Genomic DNA, 13306 nt, shown 5'->3' with positions numbered 1-13306 from the left:
CGCGCTCTCATTGGCTGAGAGAGCCGAGCCCCCTCACCAACGCCGCGACGGGATAGGCCCGTGCGGCGCAGCGTCATGGCCCCTGTCGGGCCGTGATTGGAGGAGGAGAGGAGACTCGTCATCGGGGCCGCGACGGGATTGGCTGGTCGAGGCGGCCCCGGGAAGCTGAGAAAGGCTGGGGCGCCGCGCGTGTGGAGAGAGGGGAAGATGGCGGCCGTTGCGGGGCTCCCGTGGTCGAGAGGGAGCCCCGAGAGAAGGGAAAAGCCTGGCTGCCTCGTCGCCGGTCTCCCGTGTGGAGAGGGAGACCGGACCTGCTAGGTGCCGAGAGAGGTGCCGGCCGCCGGGAGGACGCCGCAGAGAGCGGCGCGACGATGGAGTCCTCCCCCCGCAGCAGAGTCGGTGAGTGAAGGGCTGTGGGGGAGGAAGCTCCGTGCGGTGCCGGTCGAGGCACAGAGTCAAGGCGGCCCCGGTTGGCAGCGGGTCGCCCCAACGTAGTCTAAAGCCCAGAGAGGCTCGGGGGCCAGGTGCCTGATGTCGAGCCCCCGAGGGAGGGCTCCAACGACCCCCACAGTTGTTCTAAGAGCCTGCTAGGCTCAGGGGGCATATTTGTCCAGAGCCTGTGTGGCTCCAACATGGACCTAGCTGTGTGTAGAGCCCGTGGGGCTCCAGCGTGGCGCAGTTTGCGCCTGAGGGCCAGTGAGGGCCCGGGCACAGTTTTGATGATTCTCCAGCTGCCCAGCAATTAGTGGGCAGCTGCACCGTTTAGGCGCAATTTCAGGAGAGAGTCCCTGTGTGGGACAGCGAGGGCACAGTGGTGCCAGGCCTTCCCAGCTGCGTAGCACTTAGTGCCAGCTGCAACGTTTAGGCCCTTGTGAGTGTTCCCAGGGGCCCAGCAAGTAGTGGGCCCCTGCATCGTTTAGGCCCCTGACATTGAGACTCAGGGCGTTCTAGCCCCAACAAGGCCAGTTGGCCTAGGGACTGCCACAGGTAGTGGCTTATGTAGGTTTTGCGCAATTGTATGGTTCTTGCACCTCTGAATGTGATTTCTTGCATCATGTCTTATTCCTGCACCTCTGAATGTTTTTAGACATCATGTGACTATTGCGCTACTGTATTATTCTGGTACCTTTGAATGTATTTTTATTGCATCATGTGCTTTGTTCTTAAACACCGCTGAATGTGTAGGTTTATGCATTATGTGTTTTTCTTTACTACTCCTCTGAATGTATATTTATGCATCATGGGTAATGTGTCCTTTCTTAGACCCCTAAAACGCTGTGTGCTACCTAGGTGGTTTTCCTTTACTACTCCTCTGAATGTGTTTCATACATCATGGGTAATGTGTTCTTTCTTAGACCCCTAAATGCTGTGTGATACTTAGGGGGGTTGTTCTTCTTAGTACAAGGTGGTCCTAGTGAGGTCCTGGTCCCCTGCGTGACAGTCTCCTAAGGGGTTTAGGGTTGCGTAGGTGGTACTTACCTGTTCCCAGTAGTTACTGGATGTGATCTATAACTGTTACTTTGTGTTACAGTGAAGTTTATATACTTTTATTCTAATTACTGACAAGTATTTCTATATCTGCAAAGTGTTGATTCAGACAGTGGCCCATGTGGCCCTGTCTTGTAAATAATCCCTTGTGAATATTGCCGTGCCAGTTGGCACAATGTACATGTGTAATTTCTATCTGATATGTTTTGACAATACAAAAGTTATTTTAATATAACCTTGTGTGGAGTCTCTTTTGTGGTGTACCTAGTATGTTGTTGCTGTTGTGCGCTGACGCAAATGCTTTACACATCGCCTCCGAGTTTAGCCTAGACTGCTCGTGCCAAGCTACCTAGAGGGTGAGCAGGGGTTATCTTGGCATGTGACTTCCTTGCCCTGACTGGAATGGTGGTTTTGGCCTGGCTTTGGCGTCAGCCTTAGCCTACCCGAAATAGCCGGTTTCCAACAGCGAGAGAACTTGGGGTATTAAAATGCCAGGCTTTGTGCATCATACATGTCATTTGTAGTTGAATTCTTGCTTCATAAGGGAGCCAGTTGAGGGATTTCAAGTCAGGGAAGTTGTGATTGTACCCTTTGGACATTGTGATGAGTCTTGCCGCAGAGTTAGATGAGGCCCTTAACGGGCTGTTGTGGCTCTGGGCAGGCCTGAGAGGGTGGCACTTCCATATTCCAGTCTGGGGATCACAAGTGCTTGCATGGCAGACATGAAGTCGTTTTGAGGGAGGAAAGGTTTTAGTTTCTTTATTGCTCATTTGTAGGTTCACTCCTTTAGTTGTGGCACTAATATGCTCCTGCAATTCAGTTTTTTTAGTGTTAAGTTTGAGGTGGTTGCATGACAGCCATTTTTGGGTATTTTGGAGAATAGGTTTGAGGGATCGGATGTCTTCAGGGGATAAGATTTTCAATTACAGTTGGATGTCATCCACATAGAGATGATAGTGAATGTTGGATGCCCGTAGCATTTCTGTTAATGGTTCTATGAATAGGTTGAAGATAGTGGGTGAAAAAGAGCGACCTTGTGGGACCCCAAGTGTGACCGGAGCAGTCATAGAAAGAGATTGATTTACCTTTACTTTTTACGTTCTGTTTTGAAGAAATGAAGTGAACCATTTTAAGACAGACTTTGATATTCTCATCCTGTGCTCTAATAAATCGAGTAAGTAATCATTCTTTATCATCATGAAGAGAGAGTTAGAAAAGAGTTGACGACCTGTCATTTGTGCAGTTGCTTACCTCCGAAAATCACTCAACATACCTTGAACATGTTTGATTTATTAAAACACGTTTGGGAGAGAATTGCAGTTAATTTCTATGGTCCTCTTGACAATGGTCATCACCTAATGGTGGTTATAGATTAATACTCCTGATTTCCATTGTTAGAAGATCTCTCAGTGATTACTCAAAAATGAGTCATCAAGAGGTTAGATGGCATTTTTGCAACCTGGGGTGTTCCCTCAGTTCTAAAGTTTGACAATGGCCCACCGTTCAACAGTTGAGAATTCAGAAACTTTCTTAATCACCTCAGTGTAAAGCATCAGAAAAGTATACCTATTTGGCCACTTGCAAATACCATTGTTGAATGCTTTATGGGTACAATTAAAAAGAACCGCCCAGAGTGCTACATTGGAGAAGCTTGATCTGAAGTCAGCTGTTTATACTGTTCTTCGAACTTACCGGTCAACTCCTCATTCAGCGACTGGTGAAAGTCCTGCCACCCTGATTTTCTGGATTGCCATGCGACCAGGTTATCGTAATGGAGCAACAGAAGATCTACAACAGATGGTGTATTTCGTCAAACAGACTTGTGCTGTAAGCAAAAAGATGAAAGTATATGCAGACAAGCATTGATGTGCCAGGAACACTACTTTCAATGAAGAAGATCAAGTATGGGTGTTACAACAGAGAAAACGCAAATCTGATGCTCTCTTTGATGCTGAACCCTTCAAAGTTGTGACTTGTAAACGACACATGGTGACTGCTCACCACCCTGGAAAGTCCATTACAGAAGATTCTTTGCACTTCAGGCATCTGCCTCAACATTCGCCAGTTCCTAATGTTAGAGATGAGACTGGTTTGATTGAGACTGTATAGAGCCCCCTGACTGTATCTGACCCTGCATCACCAGTGCCATGCATGGACGTTTCTCTTCTCTCATTCCATCCTCAGAGGACACGATTTCGGCGTATGGTCAGAGCTCCACAACACCTTTTAGATGAGTTGTAATGTGTATATATAATTGTATTTTTTTTACAAGGGGGTAGAATTAGTGTCTTGTGAGTTAGTGATGACAGGACTCTTTTGGCTTCTGATGGACTCTGTGATGTATGTGTTCAGGGTGAGGTACAAAGTTCAAGTTTAGAATATTGAGTTTGCAGTTACACGTTAGGGAATAAAGATGTGTAATACCAAGCACTGTGTGTGGCATATTTATTTACGAGTACCCAGGCTGGGATGAGCGCAACAGAGGTCATGGTGCTTATTTGGGTTTGAAGATTGAGCCTATTTTTCAGAGTGACTCCCAGGGATCTGGCCCAGTCAATGATGATGGGTTTGCTGTTAAGGACGTTGAGTGTATCCATCCAGGTTTGTACAGCCAGTAAAGAATTTGAAGAGGAAATGGGGGAGTATTCAGTTTTGGAAGGGTTTAGCTTTAGGTTGTGAAAGTCATCCATTCTTAAATGGTGTTTAAAGTGGTGGCATATATGTAAAGTAACGTACCCAGGCAAACAAAAACAAAGACTGGCACAATTCAATTTAGCAAACAGGACAAACTTAATAATGAAACACTAAATTAGCATGAAAAAATACATTTTAATAAATTTGATAAAAAAAAGTGTCATGAATTAAATCATTGACATATTGGTAAAAAGTGATAAAAACAGTTCCATTAACAGATGTACATTGTTTATATAATAAAATGGTATAGTGAGGGGATGGTTTCCTGTCTATGCGTTTCGACACGTTGAAGGTGTCTTCCTCAGGACTCTACCATGATGATACTGAAAATAAATAAATAATATTTAGAAGTCTATCCTTATGCTAAACAATTTACAGTAATAGATACAGTTTGCTAAAATATCTCGGCCAGTAATTTGATAGGGTCTCATGATATACCGCGTAACATTAGTTCATTTTCGAGCATGCAGAGAAACATTAGAGCCTCTTGACAAAAACAAGAGAACCCAAACAGTTGGCTGAGGACCGTGGGGAATTAAGTTTTTAGGAAACAAGGGTCCTTAGCTTATCGAAATAAAAAGTATAAATAAAATATAGACCACGATGGGGAGCTATATTGATCATCTGTCCAGCCGGACAGGGTATTTATTTAAACACAGTGAATGAACATTTTCATGAATAGTATTAGGCACAATCCTGTACCTTACTCATAGAGGACACATAACAAAGGAATAGGTAGAGGAAATGGAAAGGGTTTTTACAGGCAAAAGAGAAGAGCAGAGTTGGCCACTTAGAAATATTAAATTCAAGTGTGTGCCAAACAGCGCTAAGCACAACTAAAGTAGAACACAGTGGTTAGGTTGTGAAAGCACTATATACAGTCGACGTTTCGATCCCTTTGAGCTCTAATTATACAGGAATCATCATCAGGACTACAATATGACAAACATTTGCCTGCCTGGTATTGTGATATAACCGCCTGTTAAGGAGGAAGAGGGAAGAAGAAAAGAAAGAGTAGCCAGTGGCTGGATTAAAAGATTATACTTAAGAAATTGATGTCCAACCGCTTTGTACAATTTTCGGAATCGACTTAGCGTGTTCTATTTAGTGTTTGAAAACAAGGTGAAGGTACTGGGCTTTCATAACCGGGTGTGTATAGTGACTGGTGTTTAATCTTACAATAAAAGAACTTTGAGGTCCACAAGAAAAATTACCAAAAAGATTATTCCAACTGAATATACAATATAGATTCACTATTTTTACTTAAATTCACAATTTGGCGACCATCGAGTGACCAGGCATACGTGCGCATTCAGGCAGCCTCAGGGGGCAAGAAGGGGTGAGGTTATCTTAACGGAACTTATGCTATCTAGGGCGGGTGGCCTGCCCATCTAAGGGTATGAGTGCCCGCACTGTGGTGTCAGTGTCAAGACTTAAGGGCTCGTAGTTAGGGGAGGAGAGCTCCCAGAAGGTTGTTCCTGATTCTTACCTAAAATTCAAAAGATGCCGGTCCACACATTGAGTGTCGGACTCGAGGATCCGTATTTTAAGCCAATGAGAGATTTCTAAGGGGTGAAATTAAGGGGGCGAGAGAATTAGAGTGCCTATATTCAGGTTAGTTATTGTCAAGAAGCATGCCAGCCCGCTATTGCAAATTACCTGTGGTAGAATAACCTCGCTGGAGGCGGTTTAGTTGGGCCCTCACGGTCTGGTCGGGGCAGTTTACATGGAACTGCAATTTCCGATTTGGCGTCAGTGCCTGATTTGGAAGGGGACATGAATTCTGGATTACGGAGAGACCTTTTTGGAAATTAACGTGCATTAAGCGCAGTGGCTAGGGGTTATGGCTCTTACCTTGATAGTACAGGGACTCTGTTGTGAAGGGTTTTCTGGTGGCCAAGGAACGGTGTCTTCTTATTTTAAAAACACAGTAGTGATCGAGTTAATGTCGACGCTGCATCTGAAAAAGGCAAGGGGACTGGGTCGCGAATATATCCGTTTCGGATATAACGTAACTATATGTAAAGCACACATGGAATTGGCCCTTACCTTAGTAGTTTAGTAACTACGTTGACGAAGGTGTTCTGGGGGTCGGGCGATCGAGTGAATGTCAACGCCGTCTCTGAAAGAATCAAGGGGACCGGGTCACGGCTATTTCCAGTGCGGATATTCGGTGTAAAGCACACAAAGATTATTGCGCTTACCTAGGTAGTACGATGACTACGTTGCAGATGGGGTTCTGGGGGCCGGGGGAACAATCTCCTATCCGACCATTGCTGCTGTGGCAGTATGGTTCAATGGAGTAACCGTTTATGTCTGTGGCAGCAAGGAGTGGAAATAGACGAGGGCCAAACAATGGCGGCCATGTTGGAACGGGTCTTTCTTACATCCTCCATAGAGTGGAATAAGATGACTAGTGGTGTTTGATAAGTGAATTGGTGCAGTAGAAGTGAATAGGGGACCGTGCTTTAATAATAAAAAAGTGACAGTGTGTTTTGTGACATACATTACATTTACAGATTATATAACACTTAATTTACATTATCAGAATGCCAGGACAGCAAAAGAATTGTTCAGGTAACGGATTAATTGCTCCCATTCGTGGGAACATGGTTTACATGGTTATACTAAGGAGGTCCAATCTTCCGCTCGATTAAGGCCATTCCTTATCGTGTCGAATTGTATCATTGTCTTTAACTCCTCTCTGTTGAGTATTAGGGCAATGTCACCTCCACGGGCTGGTAGCTTGACCACTTTCAGGATTGTCCATTTTATATCATTTTCATTATGGCCTGCTTCCACAAAATGATCCACCAGAGGGGCATTGGCTGTTTTGCATCTCACCCGGCTCCTGTGTTGGCAAATGCGTGTCTTGGCTTTTTGTGTGGTCTGACCCACATAGAGTTTTGGGCAAGGACATTGAATGGCATAAATTACATTTGACGAATTACAGTTTGAAAATGAGCGTCGTTCAAACGTGGTGTCCTTGTGCGTGAATTTTTTGCCCTCCACCGTATAGTCACATACATTGCAAAAACCACATTTCACATGGCCTATGAGTGGTGGTAGACCCCAGGCTGTGCCAAGTGTTGTACCTTGTGATGTTATTGGTAACGCTGCTCTTACAAGGTGATCCTTAAGGTTTTTGCTCTTGCGAAATGCAAAGAGTGGTCTGTCAATGTTTATTAGGCCCACATTAATCGTTGGCCAATGTTTTATAATTGACTTTCGGATTTTGTTTGAAATGGGCGAGAAGGTTGTGACACATGCGATTCTGTCTTTTTGTCCTTTGTCTTTTGGCGTCAGTAGGATCTCTCGAGGGCAATACCATGCTCGTTTCAGAGCCTGCCTGACTATTCTCCTGGGGTAACCACGATCTTTTAATTTTTCAGAAAGAATTGCAGCCTCTCTAAAATAGTCAGTTTTCCAAGAACAATTCCTTCTGATCCGGAGGAACTGTGAATATGGCAAAAAATCCCTTAAGGCTCTTGGGTGGTTGCTTTTGTAGTTTAAAAGCGTATTGCGCTCTGTGGGTTTCCTGAATAGCCTAGTCAGAAGTTCACCTTCTGAATGGTAGATGGTAAGATCCAAAAATGCTATTGAGGCCTTATCATAGCTTAGAGTAAATGAGAGCCCACAGCAGTTATTGTTGAGCCAATGCAAAAAATTGGTTAATGATTCATTGGTCTGGTTCCAGATCAGAAAAATATCATCTATATATCGCCTCCATATTTTGATACCAGAGGAGAAGGGATTAGATGATGTCAGTATGGAACCTATTTCAATTTGGTCCATAAACAGTATAGCCAGGTTGGGGGCAAAAATAGCCCCCATGGATGTCCCCTTGATCTGTTGGAAATATGTGTTGTCGAAGAAAAAGAAATTTCTAGTTAAACACAATTCCAATAGTTGGAGAATGAACAGAGTGGGTACTCTGTGTGGGCGTTGGCGAGAGTCAAGGATTTTCTGGATAACTAGCAGTGCTGTTGTTTGCGGAATATTTGTGTACAACGATTCAACGTCTAGTGTGCACAGTGTCTCATTGAGGGGGTCGAATTCGAGATGTTCCACCAGATTGATCATCGACATGCTATCTCTCACATAGCATGCCGTGGTTGGAACAAACTCTTTAATGAAAAAATCTACATAGGCTCCCAGGGGTTCCAGGACAGAACCACATGCAGACACGATGGGCCTGCCAGGTGGATTTGTTAAATTTTTATGTATTTTAGGGAGTGTATATATAACCGGTAATCTCGGGGATTTGATGTTAAGGAAGTTGTATTCTTTCTTGCTCAAGAAGCCTTCAATGCAGGCTTGAGATGTGAGTTTGGTTATAATTTCTTGAATCTGTTTGGTAGGATTCCCTGGGAGTCTTTGGTAATGGTCTGGGTTGTTCAACTGGCGCATGATTTCTTCCTTATATGTTTCTGTTTCTTCGATAACAATCCCTCCCCCTTTGTCTGCACTCTTAATGACTACACTTGTATTATTCTTCAGTGTGTCAATTGCTTTTTTCTCCTGTAGTGAGATGTTATAAGGGATAAAAAGTTTACTATTCTGTATTGTCGTAAGATCTCTGAGAACAAGTTTTTCAAACGCTATAATCTCAGGAGGGACCATAGTCGTAGAAGGTGAGAGGGTGGAAGGTGGTCGGAATGGGGTATATGAGTCAGAGAAAGGGCTGGGATGTAATTGGAAAAATGCTTTAAGTCGGATAGTTCTGAAAAATCTTAGCAATTCCGTATGTAGTTCCATAAAGTTGGGACGGATTGTGGGCACAAATGACAGGCCTTTCTTAAGTAATTCAAGTTCTGTATCTAACAAAGTATGTTGTGAGAGGTTAAAAATGGGTATCACCTCAGTAGATATTTCAATTACCATTGGTAGAAATTGTTCCTGGTTCTCCTCTCTCCTGGGGGATTTTGCCATCTCTGAGGTTTTTTTACTCGCCCTCGTTGTGGAGTATTGGGCTGGCCTCTGCCTAAAAAATTACTGTGGCCACCACCTCGTCTTGTGTTTGCACTAGAGCCCTCACCAGGGTCTGAGCTGTCTGAGGATTCAGCCGAAGTATCCGAGAACCCTACCAGGTTTTGGCGACGATTATACCGCCCCCACGGTTTATTACTTTGTGGGTACGAGTAATTTCTATTAGTGTAGAAATCTTTCTGAAGGTATGGGTAATTGTTCTCGACGTTATATGCTTTGATGTCCTTCTTAACTTTGTTTGATTTTTTGTTCTGCTCTATACGGTGAAAGTCAGAAATCGTTTTCTCCAGTTGTTCCAGGAGTTTTTTACATTCAAGGGTGGGATTTGCATCAGACAGTTGTTTTTCTATGTCACTAATCTCTATTTCCAATGATTTTAATGTTTCCGTGGCTATATCGATCCCTAGGACTAACCAATGCCGGGAGCATGTGGTCCCTATATAGCTGAAACTGGCAATATATTTGGGATTGTCTGTAAATATACCCGGGACGTTTCGTACCTGGAGGCCCAGCGGGATTAGTTCTGCCTTCAGATAGTCGGTTAACATTAAGATCATTAACTCTAGTCGTACTTGTTTTTTACGTAGCTTCTCTAGTTGTTCAGGCAAGGGGCTATTTGATACATCAGGTGTGTCAGGGGTGTCTGAGAGGAGAGAAGGTCTCTGGCAAAGTTGTTTTATATAATCATCAGTGTACAACGGTGCGTGTTGGGACATGTCAAGTTGTGAAATTAAAGGTAAACTACAGGGGTAGAATCAAGGATTTAGAGAGTGGGTACTAGGGGAGCCTACCCTCGGCTGAGGGTCGGGAATTTTTGGAAAAATCCCTTGCAATCTAGTGGTTGCGCTACAGTTTCTTGACAAAAACAAGGGAACCCAAACAGTTGGCTGAGGACCGTGGGGAATTAAGTTTTTAGGAAACAAGGGTCCTTAGCTTATCGAAATAAAAAGTATAAATAAAATATAGACCACGATGGGGAGCTATATTGATCATCTGTCCAGCCGGACAGGGTATTTATTTAAACACAGTGAATGAACATTTTCATGAATAGTATTAGGCACAATCCTGTACCTTACTCATAGAGGACACATAACAAAGGAATAGGTAGAGGAAATGGAAAGGGTTTTTACAGGCAAAAGAGAAGAGCAGAGTTGGCCACTTAGAAATATTAAGTTCAAGTGTGTGCCAAACAGCGCTAAGCACAACTAAAGTAGAACACAGTGGTTAGGTTGTGAAAGCACTATATACAGTCGACGTTTCGATCCCTTTAAGCTCTAATTATAAAGGAATCATCATCAGGACTACAATATGACAAACATTTGCCTGCCTGGTATTGTGATATAACCGCCTGTTAAGGAGGAAGAGGGAAGAAGAAAAGAAAGAGTAGCCAGTGGCTGGATTAAAAGATTATACTTAAGAAATTGATGTCCAACCGCTTTGTACAATTTTCGGAATCGACTTAGCGTGTTCTATTTAGTGTTTGAAAACAAGGTGAAGGTACTGGGCTTTCATAACCGGGTGTGTATAGTGACTGGTGTTTAATCTTACAATAAAAGAACTTTGAGGTCCACAAGAAAAATTACCAAAAAGATTATTCCAACTGAATATACAATATAGATTCACTATTTTTACTTAAATTCACAATTTGGCGACCATCGAGTGACCAGGCATACGTGCGCATTCAGGCAGCCTCAGGGGGCAAGAAGGGGTGAGGTTATCTTAACGGAACTTATGCTATCTAGGGCGGGTGGCCTGCCCACCTAAGGGTATGAGTGCCCGCACTGTGGTGTCAGTGTCAAGACTTAAGGGCTCGTAGTTAGGGGAGGAGAGCTCCCAGAAGGTTGTTCCTGATTCTTACCTAAAATTCAAAAGATGCCGGTCCACGCATTGAGTGTTGGCTCAAGGATCCGTATTTTAAGCCAATGAGAGATTTCTAAGGGGCGAAATTAAGGGGGCGAGAGAATTAGAGTGCCTATATTCAGGTTAGTTATTGTCAAGAAGCATGCCAGCCCGCTATTGCAAATTACCTGTGGTACAATAACCTCGCTGGAGGCGGTTTAGTTGGGCCCTCACGGTCCGGTCGGGGCAGTTTACATGGAACTGCAATTTCCGATTTGGCGTCAGTGCCTGATTTGGAAGGGGACATGAATTCTGGATTACGGAGAGACCTTTTTGGAAATTAACGTGCATTAAGCGCAGTGGCTAGGGGTTATGGCTCTTACCTTGATAGTACAGGGACTCTGTTGTGAAGGGTTTTCTGGTGGCCAAGGAACTGTGTTTTCTTATTTTAAAAACACAGTAGCGATCGAGTTAATGTCGACGCTGCATCTGAAAAAGGCAAGGGGACTGGGTCACGAATATATCCGTCTCGGATATAACGTAACTATATGTAAAGCACACATGGAATTGGCGCTTACCTTAGTAGTTTAGTAACTACGTTGACGAAGGTGTTCTGGGGGTCGGGCGATCGAGTGAATGTCGACGCCGTCTCTGAAAGAATCAAGGGGACCGGGTCACGGCTATTTCCAGTGCGGATATTCGGTGTAAAGCACACAAAGATTATTGCGCTTACCTAGGTAGTACGATGACTACGTTGCAGATGGGGTTCTGGGGGCCGGGGGAACAATCTCCTATCCGACCATTGCTGCTGTGGCAGTATGGTTCAATGGAGTAATCGTTTATGTCTGTGGCAGCAAGGAGTGGAAATAGACGAGGGCCAAACAATGTTGGAACGGGTCTTTCTTACATCATCCATAGAGTGGAATAAGATGACTAGTGGTGTTTGATAAGTGAATTGGTGCAGTAGAAGTGAATAGGGGACCGTGCTTTAATAATAAAAAAGTGACAGTGTGTTTTGTGACATACATTACATTTACAGATTATATACAACTTAATTTACATTATCAGAATGCCAGGACAGCAAAAGAATTGTTCAGGTAACGGATTAATTGCTCCCATTCGTGGGAACATGGTTTACATGGTTATACTAAGGAGGTCCAATCTTCCGCTCGATTAAGGCCATTCCTTATCGTGTCGAATTGTATCATTGTCTTTAACTCCTCTCTGTTGAGTATTAGGGCAATGTCACCTCCACGGGCTGGTAGCTTGACCAGTTTCAGGATTGTCCATTTTATATCATTTTCATTATGGCCTGCTTCCACAAAATGATCCACCAGAGGGGCATTGGCTGTTTTGCATCTCACCCGGCTCCTGTGTTGGCAAATGCGTGTCTTGGCTTTTTGTGTGGTCTGACCCACATAGAGTTTTGGGCAAGGACATTGAATGGCATAAATTACATTTGACGAATTACAGTTTGAAAATGAGCGTCGTTCAAACGTGGTGTCCTTGTGCGTGAATTTTTAGCCCTCCACCGTGTAGTCACATACATTGCAAAAACCACATTTTACATGGCCTATGAGTGGTGGTAGACCCCAGGCTGTGTCAAGTGTTGTACCTTGTGATGTTATTGGTAACGCTGCTCTTACAAGGTGATCCTTAAGGTTTTTGCTCTTGCGAAATGCAAAGAGTGGTCTGTCACTGTTTATTAGGCCCACATTAATCGTTGGCCAATGTTTTATAATTGACTTTCGGATTTTGTTTGAAATGGGCGAGAAGGTTGTGACACATGCGATTCTGTCTTTTTGTCCTTTGTCTTTTGGCGTCAGTAGGATCTCTCGAGGGCAATACCATGCTCGTTTCAGAGCCTGCCTGACTATTCTCCTGGGGTAACCACGATCTTTTAATTTTTCAGAAAGAATTGCAGCCTCTCTAAAATAGTCAGTTTTCCAAGAACAATTCCTTCTGATCCGGAGGAACTGTGAATATGGCAAAGAATCCCTTAAGGCTCTTGGGTGGTTGCTTTTGTAGTATAAAAGCGTATTGCGCTCTGTGGGTTTCCTGAATAGCCTAGTCAGAAGTTCACCTTCTGAATGGTAGATGGTAAGATCCAAAAATGCTATTGAGGCCTTATCATAGCTTAGAGTAAATGAGAGCCCACAGCAGTTATTGTTGAGCCAATGCAAAAAATTGGTTAATGATTCATTGGTCTGGTTCCAGATCAGAAAAATATCATCTATATATCGCCTCCATATTTTGATACCAGAGGAGAAGGGATTAGATGATGTCAGTATGGAAC

Source organism: Lissotriton helveticus, chromosome 5_1, assembly GCF_964261635.1.
Source record: "Lissotriton helveticus chromosome 5_1, aLisHel1.1, whole genome shotgun sequence".
In the NCBI taxonomy this organism is placed as follows: domain Eukaryota; kingdom Metazoa; phylum Chordata; class Amphibia; order Caudata; family Salamandridae; genus Lissotriton; species Lissotriton helveticus.
The sequence above is the reverse complement of the archived record's forward strand: the minus strand, read 5'-3'. Positions refer to the sequence as shown.